Genomic DNA, 18,339 nt, shown 5'->3' with positions numbered 1-18,339 from the left:
GCACTTTTTTCTTTAAATAAAATTTGCTTTAATAAAATATTAAATATTAGCTATATAAAATATTAAATATTAGCTATACAAGCTATTGAAAAAACAATGTGTTAAACATTTGCAAAAAGCTCTGTAACAGCATCCTTCCAAAGATGCACCCCAGGGACAGCCAGGAGCTAACTGTGACAACTGTGACACTTCCAGAGGGTACAGGAGGGGGGCAAACGCAGTAACTCACTTGCGGTGGCTTTCAACATCTCACTTTTCCTAAGGAACAATTTCAGGAAGAAAACTTGGCTCCATTCCTCTTTTACTGCTCCTTATAGGCTCTCTCACCTGTACACTAAGTGTGGTCCCCCAGCATGTTTAGGTACTTCCTGTATGTGTAATCAAGTCCCCCGATAGTCAATATAAGCATGAATTAATAAATAGATACTTGGGCCTAAATATTTTCATGATCCAGCTCTACCCTAGCTCTTACTGCATTCATCCATGCACAAATGGCCTTCAAGCATAGGTGATTAACACTGCCTGAAAACCGACGTACTTCTCCTGTACTTCATAGCAGTGGAGCCTCTGAAGATGCAGTGTATCGTTTCGCATTAACTAAGACTCCTACTAATCAGAAGCCCAATGAAGCAGTACTATTGGAAATGCCACTTGATTAGTCTGTGACTCAAGGAGAAAAGCCTTATTTATTTTTAAAGTAAAAATACTCATTAAACTGTATTTCTCAGTAAACCTGGGACAAGCTGATCTCCATGGCTTTTTAGCTTGTTCTGTTAAAGTCTTAAGCAGCACAGTGAAATCAGTGTTTCCCAATGCTGGTTGGAAAGAGCATACGGAGCCTTTTAACGTCCTTTTCATTTTAGCTAGTACAATGAAGAATGTTAAATATAAACATTTAGGGAAAAAGTGAACTAATATTCTTCCCCTTTCCCAAATTCTCACAAAATTTCAATCTGGGGACAGTTTAGACTCCTTTTGGAGCTGCTCATAGAGACCTTCTTTGAACAGATACCAATATTCAGGATATGGAGAGTGAGAGGTCACATAATGTAACGACTTCAGACAATCAGATCTGCAGTTACTGAGACATCAGCATGCTTGTCACTGCTTCACAAGACTTAAAGCACATAAATAAAATCAATTCCAAGTCCAGAATCCCAAATAAACAAAACAGTTACCTTCACAGATGAGGGAGAGGGAAGCAGTTTTCCCCAAAGCCACTCAGATTTACATCAACAAAACACAGTAACCTACTGTTTCCAACCGCTTTAGAACGTTAAAAGCAAAGCATAAATTGACCATATCACACACTAACATAGTCTTAGTAAATACAGCCAGCATCAGTATCAGAATCCTATCCTACCTGCCACTGGTCCTGCCCACCCCTTTGAATTTTTTATTGAGCAGAGAAACAAAATGTGAAGGTGTTTGTTTGTTTGCTGTTGAAGTTAATTGGTGAGTCAGTATTCAGCAGCAGGTGAGTCAGTACAAGAGCACTTCTATGCATGGTCCTAGCCCATGATGTTCCAGCAAACTTTATGCAGAAATCAATAAGAGTTGTGTCTGTGTAAGAAAGAGTTCAGTCAGGTACTGCGGGAATTGCAGAGTACACCACCTATTCCATTAGAAATAAATGAGCTCATTTACATTTTAATTCCATGGAACAAGCCACTCTCAACAGGGCAGTTTGCTAGAGTTACTGCAGATGTACAGAAGTTATAATTTTCATCATAAATGCACATTACAACAAAAATCTCATCAGAGAAACCAGGGAACCAATAGGCATATTAGAGAAACTGCCTGTCTGGGAGGTCCCTCCAGATCTTCATGAACACAGTCTCTTCCTATCTTGCACTGTTGTTGCATAGCTAAATACCACAAGAAATCTCATTAGTTAGAATGGAACTAAGTACAGAAGATAATGTACTTTTCATTGACCCTTTGAAATGATTTAATACCATACAGATGGAAATCACGCCAAAATATTTAAAACCATAAATAATTTAACTGAACAAGCTGAAAAAGCCCCACTACAATAAGTACAGAATGCACTGGTTCTCCTCTCTATTATTTAGGGTTTCTTTTCTATGAATTGTGTAGTCCTTAAACTAAGAACCTGCCATCCCTGACTAGAACAGAGGATGGAAAGGCAAACTCCACTGTGTAGGTGCTGCAGTGCACCAAAATACCATTTCAATGCTTTTTCTTTCTCTCTTCACAAGACTGCAATCAGCACCAGGTCAAAGTCTGCTTAGAAGATGAGGACATTGGTTTTACTCCATGCCTTTTAGATTCACTGCGATCTTAATACTGCTCATGAGAAAGGTTAACATTTGGCAAACAACCACAGCTCGGTAAAACAACTCAAACCCCTCAACACTGACAGACCTTGGAATACAGTCCTTATAAGTGATGATTTCTACAGCAACAATCACATGCTTATGGGGTGGTAGTGTTTACGAGAAGCTGAAAGACAGCGTGCTGATTTTAAGTTGGCTGCTTTTAGGTAGGGAAGGAACATTAACCCAGGGCTTTCATTTCTGAGGAGACAGGCCTAATCACTGGAGTGATGCTGGAGTAGATTTTCTTCACTATGTCTACCTGGGCTTCTATCACTCTACATAGAAACAATCATGGAAGATAAAATTAGGAAACTTCTACATCACTCCCACTCTCTTTCTGGCTCTGTGACCATTAGCATGATTGTTCTCATAATGGAAAAGCATCCCAGGAGAACCTATAGCTCTGTAGTGAGAGCATTCCCAAAACGGGGTGAGAGATAGTTTTGCACAACATGAAGATTTAAGCCAAGGCCAAGCACAATCCAGATCAGGTCTCCTGGATCTCCACTGGTGGCTTGCAACAAGAACTGCTAACTTCTTTCTTCAATCCCCTTCTCATCTGTGACTCCAATCCTTTGGTTTTCCTTAGAAACACTCAAGATGAAGTGCGTTACCTTAGGGCTGAGACTATTTGTTACACACAAGTGATTTCTCAAAGGTTTTCTTCCAAGTTTCCCAGACAAAACCAGAACAAACTCTTCTCCCAAACCCCTCCTCCCCACCACCCAAAAAGAATCAGAGGAATAAGCCAGGATTATCCACTGATTCAGCATTCATTATACATTGAAAAACATGATGGCAGTCTGACCACTTGCAAGAAGCAAAGAATGGTGAAAAAACTTGATGAAATATTTTCCTAGACTGGAAATGTTATGTGTAAACAGAGAGTATGGATTTGGCAGCTCTACCCAAGCAAACCTTGTAAGTATGCTATTGTCAGAGGAAATGATGACCTGAAGTAAGTATTTTTAACATGATTTTACAGACCGTGGTTAGAGCTGGGGCACCTCCAGAAGGAGACCTCATAACCACATGTGTATGCGCGAGTACCACTGTTATCTTCTCTAACCATGCACTGAAACACGCCTTGTAGCAGAGAGGGAAAAGGAGGTCTATACCTACAGAGCAAGAAAAGAGTCAAAATGATTTCACTCATTCACAGCCCCCCCTCTGCTTATCATTATGCAGGAGGAGGGTGAGCTATTGATACTGAGTGTAAAGGCAGCTTTCTTCTGATCCAGTGTTGCTTTTAACAGCAGCAGCGCTGGAGAAGAAGAGCAGTCTCCCCTATGCGCATTGTTGAGGTTGGAGACAAAAGAATACCTGTTTTGAATCACTGACGACTATTACTGCAACAAAGTACAAGATAACATTTCGCTGGAGGATACAACAGATTCTGAGAGGAGCAACAATGAAACCAGACAACCTTTCCCTCATCTTATCAAACTGCTTGGAGTACTTAGTGAACAGTGGGGGGAAATAATAGGAAATAGAGAGCAAATACAGTTAATCTTCATACAAAGGCTTCTTGATAAATAATAAAATAGAATGCCGACTGGCATGCTGGCCTTTGCTAACTCGTGTTGCTTAGAAGACAGGATATAAGACAGGCCTGAACAATTTTAAGATAAACAAATATATACGCAAGACAGAAATGTTGCATGAATGAATTTCCTCATTCTCCTTTTTCAAGCAGTTCAAGATGCAATCAAAGCACTCCAAGGTTTGGTATGCTTTTTTGACACATTCCTTTACAGAAGCTTCATAACAGCCTGCTATCAGTAGCTTTGGTGTCACTGTATGGTATGTAAATGGAATAGGCAGATCTTTGACATAAAAATAATAATCTCTGGTAAAATTACAGTACTATAGTGTATCATAGCATCAGAACTGTGGAAATATTAATACATGGATCTTTGACAGTACAATGTAAGATGTCACTTTGAGCAGTTATTATGCTAATAACGGATACTTATTATAAAACAACATGAAAGTGGTAAGCTATGTGGGTGTAGAAAGGGATATTTAGTATTCAGAAAATGTATTAAAAAGGAAGAAAAAGCAAGTGCTTCATACAGCATCTAATCCCACATTAGGCAGATGAGGAGTTCCCTGGCAGATGAGTGTCAGGGTACCCTGCAACTTCGATGAAGCAGCACATTATCTCCCAAGGAAGCACACATGCCAATATAACTTAGGCCATCCTTTGAGCTTCTTTTTGTTATGCAGTGGGCCAAACTGGGACTGAAATCATGAAGGCAGGGGAAAAGTGGCACTAGAGCTTTGAGGGTTAAGTATTAAAAATGCACATCAGGTCTACCAGGGTTTCATGCTCGACTTTAAAAACCAGAATGATACTAGAAAAGTGACACACCACAATGAAGAAAAGGTCTCAAACCAAATTACCTATACAGAGCAAGCAAACAAGCCAGCATCATCATGACTGGTCCATTTAAGCTACAAGAAAGATTTACATTATGGGTAGAAAATAAAAATAAATCTAATGCTACAAAATGTTGTGTTTAAAGCCAAAGGAAATATTTACAAAGGGTTTGCAATATAAGGAGGAATCCAAGGTAAGAGAGCTGCTGTTGGCCTGATGGCTACACAGTAAATTTTGCTAGGGTTTGTCTACTTGGGAAAGGAGCAAGTTACAGCTATTCTGTATTAACTCTCACCTGGGCCCTCTTCCACTGCACTAAAGCCCCCTTTTTCTGAACTACAGAGGCACTCTAGGGCTAGAATCACCCATTTGGCACAGTGTTCCTATCCTCTAAATTCAAATCCTAGCTCTGTTTTACAGAAACTCCTTCCATATAACCAAGGCACACACAGTGTGCTCATGGGCAACTAAAACCTTTCTCACCCTTGCAAATATACGCTTCAGCCCCAGAGCACATGCACCAGGTTTGTGAAGACAGAGCATAAGATGCAACACTTCAGACAACAGCTATAAATAAAATCCTTACATGCACAAACATAATCCATTCCAAACAGGAATGTTGGTACTTAAGCTGAGTGGTTGGAAATACCTGTCTTTCAACATGAAGCCATGAAAGAATAATATTTAGCTGCAATCTAAACCTTGGTGATTGCAACAGAACAACTAGAAGAAGCTGTGTGATTACTTATCACAGCTCCTAGCCTGAGAGAGTGAAACCTGCCACATAAACTGGCATGCAAGTACAAGGAACCACTTACCTCAAACACATAATTCAAGGAATCATTTGAGCTTTGCTTACAGTTGCAAGGATTTTCTCATACATAGTTCTATCTACAGATGCATTTCCAGGACAACTGCTCTGACTGTGGAGTAGATCATAGATCCCTTTTTCTAATCACTTTAAACTGATAAGAACAGATACTACACTTGATCTTAGCCGAAAGGCTGAGAAGCAAGCAAGTCCAGAGGAGAGCCATGAGGGTGAAAAAGGGGCTGAAGCACCTCCCATACAAAGACAGGCTGAGAAAACTGGAGTCACTGACGTGTTCAAATTCCTGAAGCATCACAATCTACAACTCCTGGGGCATGTCCACTGCAGAAAGAAAACGTGAGTTTCCCCTGTTTTCGATTCTGAACTTGATTACTGTCCAGCATACTAAGCACAAGATTTGGAGACTGGCAGTTTCTCCCAGTAGAAAGCAGTACTGCAGTTATCATCAGTTATGCAGTTAGCAGTATAAGCAGTCAGACCTGGAGCAGGCTGAGAACATGACAAGAACAGAGGGTATATGTGAGAGCACAGCAAGTTTTCCACTATACACACCCTTTAGAGACACACTGACTTAGGGAAAAAAAAGCCTGAGGCACATTCCTGCTAACTCTCATGATCAAATTCCTCCTTTTAGAGTATTTACTTTTTACCCCCTAATCCTTCAGTTCTAATAATGAAGGTATTCTGTTACACTTGCAAATTTCCCTTAAAGAAAGGTGATGGGCAGAGAATAAGAAAAAGCTTGAAAAAAAGATTCCTCCAGAAGCTAAAAAGAAGCCATTCATAAATCATTCATCAGTCCTAAGCCATACTCATTATTTGGATCCTGATTCATGATTTGAACTGGGAAGTCTAGCAGAAGTGCTGAATTTCCCTCCCTGACAGGTGAACATAACTCACTTTACTCTGAGTGCTATGGAGCCGTGGAAGTTTTCTTGGCATTTTAAGATAAACCGTCCCTTCAGGCTCTAACAGTTTCCTCTTCGCTTCTAATACCAAAGCCTCAATTAGACCATGATTAAAGAGCTGTACTTACTAGCAGAAGGTACAGATTGTCACTTTTACTACAGGTCAGGAATGTGTTTCTCTGTGTGCTCTATACTTCAGAGTTTAATGTGGGCATAGAGTTTACTAAAAGGCAAGTCAGATTTGCTAAACAACAGGATTCAGTCTTGATTATCAATTAAACAGGCATAAAACCACCGAAACGGATGGTTTCTGCCAGTCAACAGAAGTCTTAAGGGGAAGAGAATTCACATTCATTCACAGAAATATCTTATGCAAAACTCAAACAAATCCAAGAGAAGATGTACCTCACATGACGCTTTAAACCCTTCTTTGCCTGAAAAGTGAAAAGAAAACCTGTATACTGCAAAATATTGGTTAAGCAATAGAATTCTGAAGCTCCTTTTCCTTTGTGAATTTCTTTCTTACAATTCAGGGTACTAATCAGCTTCTACAAAAATATGATGCAAAGTTATTAGGTATTGTTGCTGCTTGAGAATGCCAGATTAAGGGTCTCAATCACTGCACAGAGTAGGTCTACACACACAAGTAGCTTCAGCCCCACAAGCCTACCAAAGGTAAATGCAGGCATTAGAGTCCTCACCCCATTTTCACGGAGGCTCAGCTCCATTTATTCTCCTTTACTTTTCACCAGTTTCCCTCTGCCTTTCTCACACTTCAGCTTCTGCACAGATTCAAACAGATACCTATTTTTTAATTGCCAAAGAAAACGTTGCTTTCTCCTGCACAGTTCATCACGTGGTTTCCTCACAAAGATGACACTGCCCCATAGTGTTTAATGGGCAACATTCAGTTTTGGATCAGTAACAAACTGAAAGTCTGGTAAGGAGCACTTTCTCAATTTAGAAATGGAGCTTTATAACACTGCAATACTGCAAGAAGCTCTGCTGCTTGCCCTTCCATTAATTTTGTTACTTACTGTGTTGGATTCTCATCAGCAATTCTAAATTGATGTACGATGAGCTATGCCATCAGATATTCTCTACGGATCTAGTTGGCAACAACGGTGTAGTTGCTAAATTTTGGTAAGCTTCTGATTATTTAGTTTGTGATTACCTCAGAGTAAAGATCTTCTTATGCTTTGGAAAGCCCCAGTAAATAGTGGGCACTGCTACAGATAAATAATATACTATAATAAGGATTCTTATGATGGTAATGTATGATGCACAACCATTTTCCAGATGCTACAGAACTAATTGTGCTGCCAACTGAAGGAGCCAAATCCAAAACAGATTCATAAGAGGAATTACTTTTGAATCAAACTCACCAGTGAGAAATGTTTCAGTCCTACAAACATGGCATAGCCTTCACATTAGCATAATCTTCATAAAATTAATGAAATGTAGTCTGCCCTAATACAGCTGTAAAATCAAAGTAACTCCCACGTAGGAGACCCAAATCAATCTGAGTCAGAACTGATGTAAATGAGAGCCAGGATTAAGAATATTTTCCATCAGAGCAAAAAGCAATGTCCTAACACAGTGGTGTGACACCACTGCAAAGTAGCCTCTGCATAGAACAAGAACTGCCTGACACAGACTCCACCCTGACCTAGGAAAACAATGTAGGGGCACAACTGTGTTACAGGAGCTGCATCACCACCCAAAAATCCTTTATGGCCCCAAGTCTTACAGCAGAACTGACCTTGTTGGCTTATCTGTAGGGTAAAATGTACATGTTCTCCATGTAAAGAACCATGTTCCTTCTGAAGTTTTAAAGAACTGGTTAAGTAGGGTGTACAGCTCTGAGAGCAAGAAAGTTGACTAGAACATGTAGTTTGACTCTATTGAAACAAAAGGCAAAGTACCTCACACAGATACACAATAGTAACAAAAACACCAAGAGGAAGTCTTATCACATCCTCTCTTAGTCATCACTTTAGCTAATCTTTAGCATTTTGGTCTTTTTTACTCCTCCCTCATAAATCAGTAACTGTAGCTCCCAATTATTTTAGTAGCAGGCTCTCCAAGTTGTATCATGTAAAGAAAATTAATGACCTTTAAAATGGAAAGTTTACTTATACAAAAGTTAATTGCTATCATAGCATAGAACTGTTAAGCAGGCCCATGAAGTGTTTTACTCAAGCACCTAATTCCAGAAAAGGTAAGGCTTTACTCAAATCCTTGGATAACAAAAGGTCAAACACAACAAAGTTCCTATTGGAGAAATAACCTACTCAGGTCTATTTGCCACGTACTGCAAACAAGTTAACCATATACATCATTAAGTTCTGAATCCAATTATGATCATATGGATAAACCTGACTGCAATTACAGTGCCTTAGGCAGAAGATGTCATTTTAAGTAGAGAATCACTGCTCTGGAGACAAGTTTTATAAATGATTCTCATTGATTATCATTTCCAATTAGAGGAAATAAAAGCACTAAATGCCTACTTTGAAGCTAGAAATGACCTTTCAACTAGACTTTTTCCCTAACAGATGAGGGTTAAATTTACTGTGACAGCACCTAACTACACTTGGTATGGCCTGCGATTTGATGGTATTGGTATCACATCAGCAGCAGACTGAGTTGGTAAAACCATTACTTGCAGTGTTTGTATCAGAAGTATGCTTGTTAGTATCCTAAGGAGTTGGGAAATGTAGGCATTTTCCAATTACCTACTTTACACAGATCTATACTATTACCTACAAGGGGATTTTTCACAGGAACACATATTTTCCTCTTTTGTATTTTTTTTCTGCTTAATGGCTGTCAACTTTATTAATTTCAGCTCCAAAATGTTAGCATTCCCAATAACAACCAAAAACCATGAGTAAGCAAATCATAGGTAACATCCTCCTCTCCAAACAAAGAAAATGTAGTATTTCTAACGTAGTATTGCCTCCTTAAGTTAGCACAGCCCTATGAAATTGAATATATAAGAGGGGTAGGGAGTGATTTTTTTTTACTAATCCTGTGTAACTCATTTTGCAAGTGTCAAAAAGAAATACAGTTCAGTCGCTGAACAAGGAATGGAAATTACTTACTTTACAATCCAAACTTCTCTATTTACATAAAAATAACCTTGTTAGAGCAGAAATTTTAGGCTAACACATAAAATTAATGGAGTCCAATTGCGTATTATTCTAAATGGGTAATTTTACAGCCATCTAACATTAGATCTAAACACCAGACATACACTCATATTCGCAGTATATTTTAGCACACAAACAATATGTCAAAAGCCGCAACATGTATGCATCAGAAAAGGGTTTCTAAAACTACCACCTCTGAAACCTGTAATACATGCACAAAAGCCTTATTTCAGTATTAATGTCACTTATCCCAGAATTAGGATTGATATTCCCATAAGAAAGACTGACAGAAACTTCCTGGCTGCAGAATGAGCCATGTATTATATTTGTTGTATCTGTTCGCTGACATTTTTTTAGTGTTCCTTTTACTGGCATGGTTTTGTTTTATATTGGTTTTACTAGCATCCTAGCACTCATCACTGTTTGTTACTTAGACCTGTCTACAGTCCGTCCATGAAAGAAATGAATCATTACAGCTTTTAGTTACAGGGCCTGACTTTTTAATGCAAGCTGTAAGGCTCATGCTTCCATTCTCAGAATCACGCAGCACAGGAGCTCCTCCATTAGACTGCGCTATTAGCCAGGAGTCCTCTGGAGAGCTCTGCTTCCAGTGGGAAAAGCCATAAACACGAGCCGCAGTGGATGCCAGCATGTAAGAGAATTGCATTGGCGAATCTCTTTAATGAAAGAAGTAGCTCCCCAGTGCAGCTGGCAAGCTGTTCTCAGACTCCCCCCTGAAGGCAGCCACAAGAAAGCAGTTCATGTTCACTAGGAATTACTATTTGCCTTCATTTTCCTTTAGACTGAAGCAATATTTTAACAAATAGAATCAACTTTTTAAAGCTGCCATCACCATATAGCTGGGACACTCTGCAGGCTGCTCCTCTGAGGCTGAGGGAACCTCGCACTTGTGCTAGCAGTAGCCATGAGCCTGAGGAATCTCATTTCCTCCAAGCAGCTGCTGGAGAAGATCCATGCACCTTCCCAGCACCCATACTGCTGTGGGCTGGGAAACCAGAACTTCCAGCCCTTTAGTCCAGAGCTAGCTGACTTTTTGAAGTATCTAGGCTGTGAGGACCTAAGAGGTGAGCACCATTTAGTGCTGGGACTTGTACACTTTTCAAAGTCTTGGCTCCGCACCACCAAGTGTGGAAGTGCAAGGCTTTTCTGCAAAGAATATCTTCAAGTAACAGGCTCCCCTTCAGACTGCCATGAGTCCAGCTGTGAATGTGAGAAACTGTCTTTGATTTCCTGAAATCAGATCAAACCTGAAGTGTTTCCAATGAAATATTTTTAACAAATCTTTTGACCAGCTCTCCTTTCCCATCAACCCCTCAACCCTATCTCCACTTTGCCAGGTCTGATGAAGCTCTGTCCTCAGAGATCCACAAAGGACTAGAAGAAATGAAGGGGAGGAGAAGAAAGTAGTAGGGAAAACGCAGACTTTGACTCTCTCTTGTCCAATGTCTGACTCTCATTTACATTAATGAAGAGCAATGGAATAATAACAAAACTGGGGAAAAAAGAAAAACATATCCTTTGTACATTGAGGGTACTTCTCAGGCTTTGAATGTGACGGGGTCATTGTCAACAGCCTCTAACCCTTAGAGTACACAGTTCATGAGAGGCAGCTTGCACACCTGGTGCACAAACCAGATCACAATAATGAGCAATGGCAGATTTGCATGTCAGGTCTTTGCAATACAGCACAACTAGGCTACTGATACTATAGGCATGACTAAGGACAGTGGGATGTGAGGGTAGATAGGGACTGAGACAACTTATAACCTCATTCCATCATAAGCAGCAAACTGTGAGAACTTGTGCGTGGATCAAACAATTTGCTGGGCTTAGCCGAGCACGTGAGACAAAAGAAATAGCAAAGTGGCTATCCTGGGCTGCGACAGTGTGCAGTCTGCAGCAGCTACACTGAAGATCCAGGTAGCAGCTGGGTCCCAGAACAACCTAACTGCCTATCTGGGGAGATTATTAGGCTTCTCCCACAGATAACAAAGCAGCAGCTTTGTTATCTGTGTTATCTTGTTATCTTAGTCTCCTTGACTAAGGAGAGCCAAGAGACAGCACAGACACCCTCAGTGTCATAGTTAACTCCATGCTGCAATCTTTCCCATTGCCTCTACAAATCCAACTCAGGAGCCTGATTCCAGGCTCTCCTGCCTTGATCATCAAAATATAGCGCCATTTAAACTCTCAAAACTCTGTCCAAGTGTTGTCTTTGTATGACTAAGATACTAGAATCACCAGGGTGAGACAGCAGGATGAGAACAGGTCATCTTCATTTTCCTGCTATGTCTGCATTGCTTCTCTATGGCTATTTACAAAGGGAAACGGCCAGTTCACTTGATTAGCAGCTGCAGACATTAACAAACCACCTTGTCCTATGATGTACTTCCTTTCCCCAAGACCAAGCATTAAGCAACACTGAAAGTTTTCCAAGCCTGTCCTATTTCATATTCCAGTAACCAGACAAAGGCACTTTCTATCATCCAAGTGTGTGGGAGAGACAGTCACCTTTACAGACAAATCTGTGGCATTTGCACCTTAGAAACACTGAAAATAAGTGATTCAAACTTCTAATGAGACTGCAGCAGAGCTTGCTGTACCTTTTAAAGCATAACAACACATTATGAGCTTTTGGAAGGAAACAAGAACTGTGGTAATCTGTACAGGAACAGGAAATTGCTACTGGAGATCTACCCAGCCAGAATCCTGCAACCAAAAGACTTCATAACCATCTGCGTATAGGAAAGACATGGGAGAAGAGTCCTTTTGATGTCATTAACAGCAGAGCAGCTTGAACCAAGCAGGCATTTACCTTTTCAACCATTCTTTTTTGGTTTTTAATCCCTACCATTGCAATTGGATACCTTTGTTATCTACATAAACAGGTGAGTGTCCACATGAGGGCTGATCTTTTGAAGCATCAGCATGCTCTTGCACCACTGAGATGCAGAGGTCCTTCTTTCTCCTTCACTTAAGCTTCCCCTTTCAGTTAAGTCGAGCCTAAGACCACCCTGTATGTAGCTCTGGTCCTCTGGAGTCCTATTAGACTCTTGCCCCCAGAGATACCCAGCAACAGTGAGTTCCATCTGGAACTAGTTCACTGCATGGCAGAGCATTTCTTTGTGCTTACTTTTGACTTCACCACTTTTAAGCTTCTGTGAATGCTCCTTGTTCTTCCCTGACGGTAGAATAGCATTTCTTGCTCTGTAAAGCCTACACCTTCATTGCCTGTAACCTTTCATCATCTCACTTCTGATTCATCTGATTCATTTCGTCTCCAAGGTAAACAGTCCCAATCTTCTCAATCTTGTACTATATGAAAGTTTTTCCTTCTCTGTTTAAAAACTGATTTAGGTAAACAGTTAAAAATGTACTCTGTTAGCTTAGCTTATAACTATAAATTACCCATGCATATTAAATTTGTATTAGCTAGGTTTAACTGAATTAAGTGTATCCACACAGGATTTTTCACCAAATTTCTAAAGTCAGGTTAAAATCATACCTTTTGTTATAGCAGAGCAAATAAAAGCATAGTTAGGCCAGAGCCAGTTTCTGATCCACAAGGACTTCTAAGAAGAATTCAGACAGTGCTTTGGAAAAGGGTATATTTCAGCAGAGCGCTCGGAGATAGTAATCTCTATTATCCTGAAATTCATGAAGCCCCATGCATAGCAGGAGTAATTCTTCTGGAATATTTTCCATCAGCAACACAGGGATTTGTTACAGTATTAACTTAACATGTTTTATCTTGATAGCACCTCCATTTACTGGAGATAGTTTATTGCCTAGGCAAGTCAAACTGCTATTAAACCATGGATTTTAATTCAGCTGCAAGTGAGCTGCCCTATTGTACCCAGAACACAACAGAGATATAATGAAATCTGCTATAAAAATTAATTCTGAAAATATCTAATGCAAGCATTGTTAATATTAAACAAAGGATATTTGCTAGTTCATTCCAAGATGTGGCTGCATTCAAAAATCCAATGGAAACTGGCTTTTACACACACAGACATACATACACATTTGCTTGTGGAATAGGAGTTTTAAATTATGGCTATTAAATGCATGGTATTTCTTAATGATAGCGTTCATCATTGTACTCATAATAATACATTTCACAGAGGGAAAAAAAAAGCAGAATTTATCGAAAAGCTGCCAATGGGTTTTAATAAAAAGTACTTTCCAATAGAATGCAATGTCCTTATCTACGAGAATACAAAGTGCTTGAGTATTTCACAAGGAATTTAGAGGCACTATTTTGCAATAGAAACTTACTGAAAGTTACAAAGAAGCAAATAATTCTAGAAATCAAACCTACAGGCCACTGAGTTGAAAGAAAGTAATTTCCCGCATTAACATTAAGATCTATTATGCATGCATATAAATTTTCATGCAAATCTGACTTATTGTGTATTTTGCCTTATTTAATTAAAAATGAAAAAGACAGAAGAACATCTACCCCCATCCATGTTGCCTATTAAGTTGTTGCTGCCAACAGGACCCTCATGCTGGTGTTTCCACCGAGGCTAATCACAGAGAAGCGGTGTGAACATAAACACAAGAAAACTAATGCTTAGGCTAGAGAGAACAGACACCCGGCCTGTCTGTCACATTCACCTCTATTCACACGGTAATTGCTGTACTCTCTGGAAAGCTGACTAGAGTCATCATGATCTCAGAACACCAGTTACCCCCTACTGAATCATTTTCAAAATTGGTAAATAATACATCTAATATATAAGGAGAGAACGCCAGACAGCTCAGCCTCAGAGACCTCACTTTCACCCTATGCGAAGGCTTAGTGAAAGCCGCTGAAACACACGCAGCCAGTCCTGGTCTTCACTAAAGCTGCACTCCTGGCAGAGATGCCGCTTGTAAGGCTTCTTTGCATCCACCCCAGGTGTATGTCCCCTTGACACTTCCCTATAACCTTCATTCCTCTTTTCTCATATGGAAACATGCCAGCAGCCTCCTGCCCTTGGCTGCTCCACACCAGTGGGGCGTACTAACTGGTTGGGAAGAGCTGCTGTGGGAAAAGCTTACACAGACCCCCATTTAGCTTCGAAACTCCTTCCTGACAGCTCCCTTTCCCTGCCTAACTCCACTATCTATAGCTTTCAAGTGCCTCCCCTTCACAATCACACCTCCTACTGTTCTGAAGACTATTTTCTGGGAACGCTGAACATATTTGTTGGCTCACTGGCCCCTAGCACACTGACTGCTCATTCAATAACATTCACACAAAACTGGAAAAGACTTGTCATCCTCTTACTATCTGGCACTCTGTTACTAGCTTACTACTGTTTCCCTCTACAGTACAGGTCCAAATTGGATGTCAGACACAGAAAAATGCCAGCAAAATCTGGTTCACAGTCAGGAACTGGTCACCAGACACAGTCCAAATCCAGACACATACTGGCACATTACCATTAACACTAGGTTTGCCATGCGCCCTTTGCCGTTCATCTTTTTATCGATGAGGATGGGGAAAAACAGGGTTATTGCAACATTTTTAAACATCTGCAAGGTGCTAACATCCTATAGTGATAGTCAAAAACTCAGGCAGACACTAGGGCAAACAGGTTCTTCTGCTTCTGTTAGCCAGGTATCCTCAGGAGCAAATTCCCACAGACATATACAACCTATAGTGTAATTGTCTCCTGGTTGTCTAAATTCAGGCAAGGAAGGAAGGGATTAAGTTTGTAAGTCTGTCTGCTCACTAGCCAGCCTGCCAAGCACATCCACCACCCACCCCCTTTCTTCCCACTGTTAGGTTCTACAATGGAGTGACTTTCTTGGACTCAGCATAGCCACACAGAATCCACCTCGGGCATTCCTGCCAGTGGCTGAATTATCAGCTAAAATAGTCACCTGGCCTTCACCAAGAGCAACACAGGTAAGGCAAAGGGGAAGAATCAAACGCGCATGCTTCCAGCCAATATAGTAAACAGCTAACATATGGTAATTTAAAAGGGGTTGACACACTGCAGCAATTACAAAAAGGCTGACACTCAGCTGAAAGAGCTGACAGTTGGAAGTTACGCCCTAGCACAAAAGAGAAAAAATGAAAGCGAGATGTGACTGAACTGTTGTCTCACATGCTCGTATTTTGTTGACAAATGTATTTGTAGGTATGAGGATTCAGCCCTTTCATAAGAGTGTCACCATCAGCTGCTGATAAAAAAGCAACCTGAATCTATTACAGATGTGTTCTCTTCAAACCGATGCTCCTGCAGGAGTGAGAGGACAAAGGATTCTGCTCTTATAAATGTGTTGTGCAGGCTACGGCTCCATATCAACAGCAACATCTGACATTGTTACACATCCCTTCTACATGGAAAAAAGACACTACTTGGAATTTGAAATACTACATTCTAATGAAATACCACTTTAAACATACAAGTTTGCTCATGGTTTCAACCGTAAAATATATTTCCTTTTTAAGGTGCTTCAAACCATTGTTCAGTTATTATGCTACCATTTTATATGAACTATCTACTACCAAAACTACGTTCAGGTTAGATACCACATCCCTAGCATACTTGTACTGAGCTCTAAGGCTGGTTTTGATAAAGTAGGAAATAAATACAATTTTACACTGTTAAAATATTATACTTACTGCCACACGAATACATAAAGATGCAAGTTTCATTGTAGCAGCAGTGTTTAAATACATAGAGAGAGATGGTACTTCCCCCTCAAAAGCTGGACGTTGCAAGATCTGATCCTGCAACACACCAGACTGTGAGACTGCAGGCAGTAATTTCATTTACAGTTGCATTTGTTTTATGCAATTGTCAGGTAATTCATATCAACTGTTAGAGTCTGGGTGAATCTGAAAACTCTGTCTAGATGCTGTTTCATTTTAAAAAGCATCAAAGCATTTTCCAGGGCAGAATCATACAAGAACAAAGTGCAAAATCTACAGCATTCTCCTGCTCCAAGGCAGGATAATTCCTAATCCCAAACAAAATCTCATCAAGGGAGTTTCTGTCTTTTGTGTGGAATAGAGAGAGCTTTGGACTGTGCAAGCTCATTAAAACTGTTATTTTAGCGAAGTTTAAACTCCCATATTTATTTCAGATTGCAACCTGTCAATGTTACTTCTTTTTTCTCCAAAAATATTCTTGTTTACTCCCAGAATTGGGAAAATCAGTTCTCTTACAACCTTGAAGAGCCTAAGTGAGCCTAAGCACAGAAGTGAGTTTCTATTTCCCATTCATGCTATAGCATGTTCTTCTCCTAGGTATGTAAATATTAGAATTCTTTAAACTGATAAAGCACTGACACTGCACATCTGACTACTTCAGCTGAGCCTACTAATCCACCTTCCTCTGGATTATTTTTAACAGTCTGTACCTCCCCACTGCCTCCTGCACAGCTTCTACTCATAACAAGTTTTACTTGGTCATAAATCATTTCAAGAAGGTAAAATATAACGTGCCTGTGAAAAAGTTGTAAACTTCTTTTGCTAGTAAGATACAAAATTAATCCTTAACCTAGTACAAACTGAAAAATTAGATGTCAGCAAAAGATGTTGTTACCATAGTGAAGCACTTTTTCAAGCTATGTGGGTTTTTTTACATTTCTTAACTTACTAATCCTTTTGACCCTTGCACATCTGCTCTGATGTTGCAGCACTAAAGCTGCTGTCAGAGAACTACAGTAATACTCATGTCAAGGGTGAGGTATCTGTCCTCTGTTCCCCAGTCCACAGCAGCATTGCTAGCAAACACTGGCACTGGTTTGGAAGGATATCAGGAGATGGGACAGTAACTGACTACAGATCAGAGGTGACACTTTGTCCCTTGTGATGGTACTGGCATCCAGTATGACCTGGACAGACAGAATAACTGAAGATCATTTTACCTAGGGTGAAAGTGCTCCCAGCTACTTCAGTTAAGGCCATACAAGCAGATCCCATTCCTTCACACTTCCTAACAACAGCAGAAGATGACAAACTGCCTTGTTCTTCTTTTCCTAAACTTTGCACTTAAAATTTATCACTAGATCTTATTGCTGCATTTATGCATTTTCTGTTGCTTTGGCTTTTAAATGTGAGGTTTATGATTCTTACCTAACTGTTACACATATGCTTTTTCCTCATCATTTTACACACCAACACAACAAATCTTGGATTGAAGCAGAGCTTTGTATTTTCTGCCTTTACTCTGCACAGAGTCATATAATCATAAAACAGTTCTGGTTGGAAGAAAACTTAAAGATTATCTAGTTCCACCCCCCCCCCCGCCATGGGTAGGACACCCTCTACTAGACCAGGTTGATTAAAGCCCCACCCAACCTGGCCGTCTCTTTGTGCACAGAGAAGCTTGGTGCACAGTTCATTTCTGTACTTATCATTTGGTACCCCACCTTTGAAATTCTCTGCATCAATCTCCACACCACTCTTCAGAGGTCTTGACCCTGACTGTTGAAGTCCTGTACTCCTCCTCACTGTCTTGTGGGTAGCTGTGAGAGTCTGCCAAAGCATTTGTAAGGAACTAATGTACATGCAGATGTACAACAAAGCGAGGACCACAATGCATGCTGAGACTATTGATACCACAAAACCGTGTGTCAACATGTGCAACTGCTCTGACCTGCATCTTAAAAATGGTGAAAGTTCTACCTTTGACAGATTCATCTATAATTTTCCTTTGCATAGGTGAGAAATAAGTCGCCTGCATTAGCA

General features: G+C 40.2%; 1 protein-coding gene and 1 pseudogene across 5 annotated transcripts in view; both read right to left on the bottom strand.

Moving 5' to 3' along the window:
* Nucleotides 1–18,339, bottom strand: part of RBMS3 (RNA binding motif single stranded interacting protein 3) — a 726,761-nt gene that overhangs the window by 695,869 nt on the left and 12,553 nt on the right. The window lies entirely within an intron of this gene.
* Nucleotides 5,510–5,742, bottom strand: LOC133275262 (U2 spliceosomal RNA; annotated as a pseudogene).

Source organism: Pezoporus flaviventris, unplaced genomic scaffold (assembly GCF_033815535.1).
Source record: "Pezoporus flaviventris isolate CSIRO_AGI_PZ_B2104156 unplaced genomic scaffold, CSIRO_AGI_Pfla_v1 ptg000037l, whole genome shotgun sequence".
NCBI classification, from domain to species: Eukaryota; Metazoa; Chordata; class Aves; order Psittaciformes; family Psittacidae; genus Pezoporus; species Pezoporus flaviventris.
Note: the sequence above shows the minus strand (reverse complement) of the source record. Positions and strands in the feature narration are given on the sequence as shown.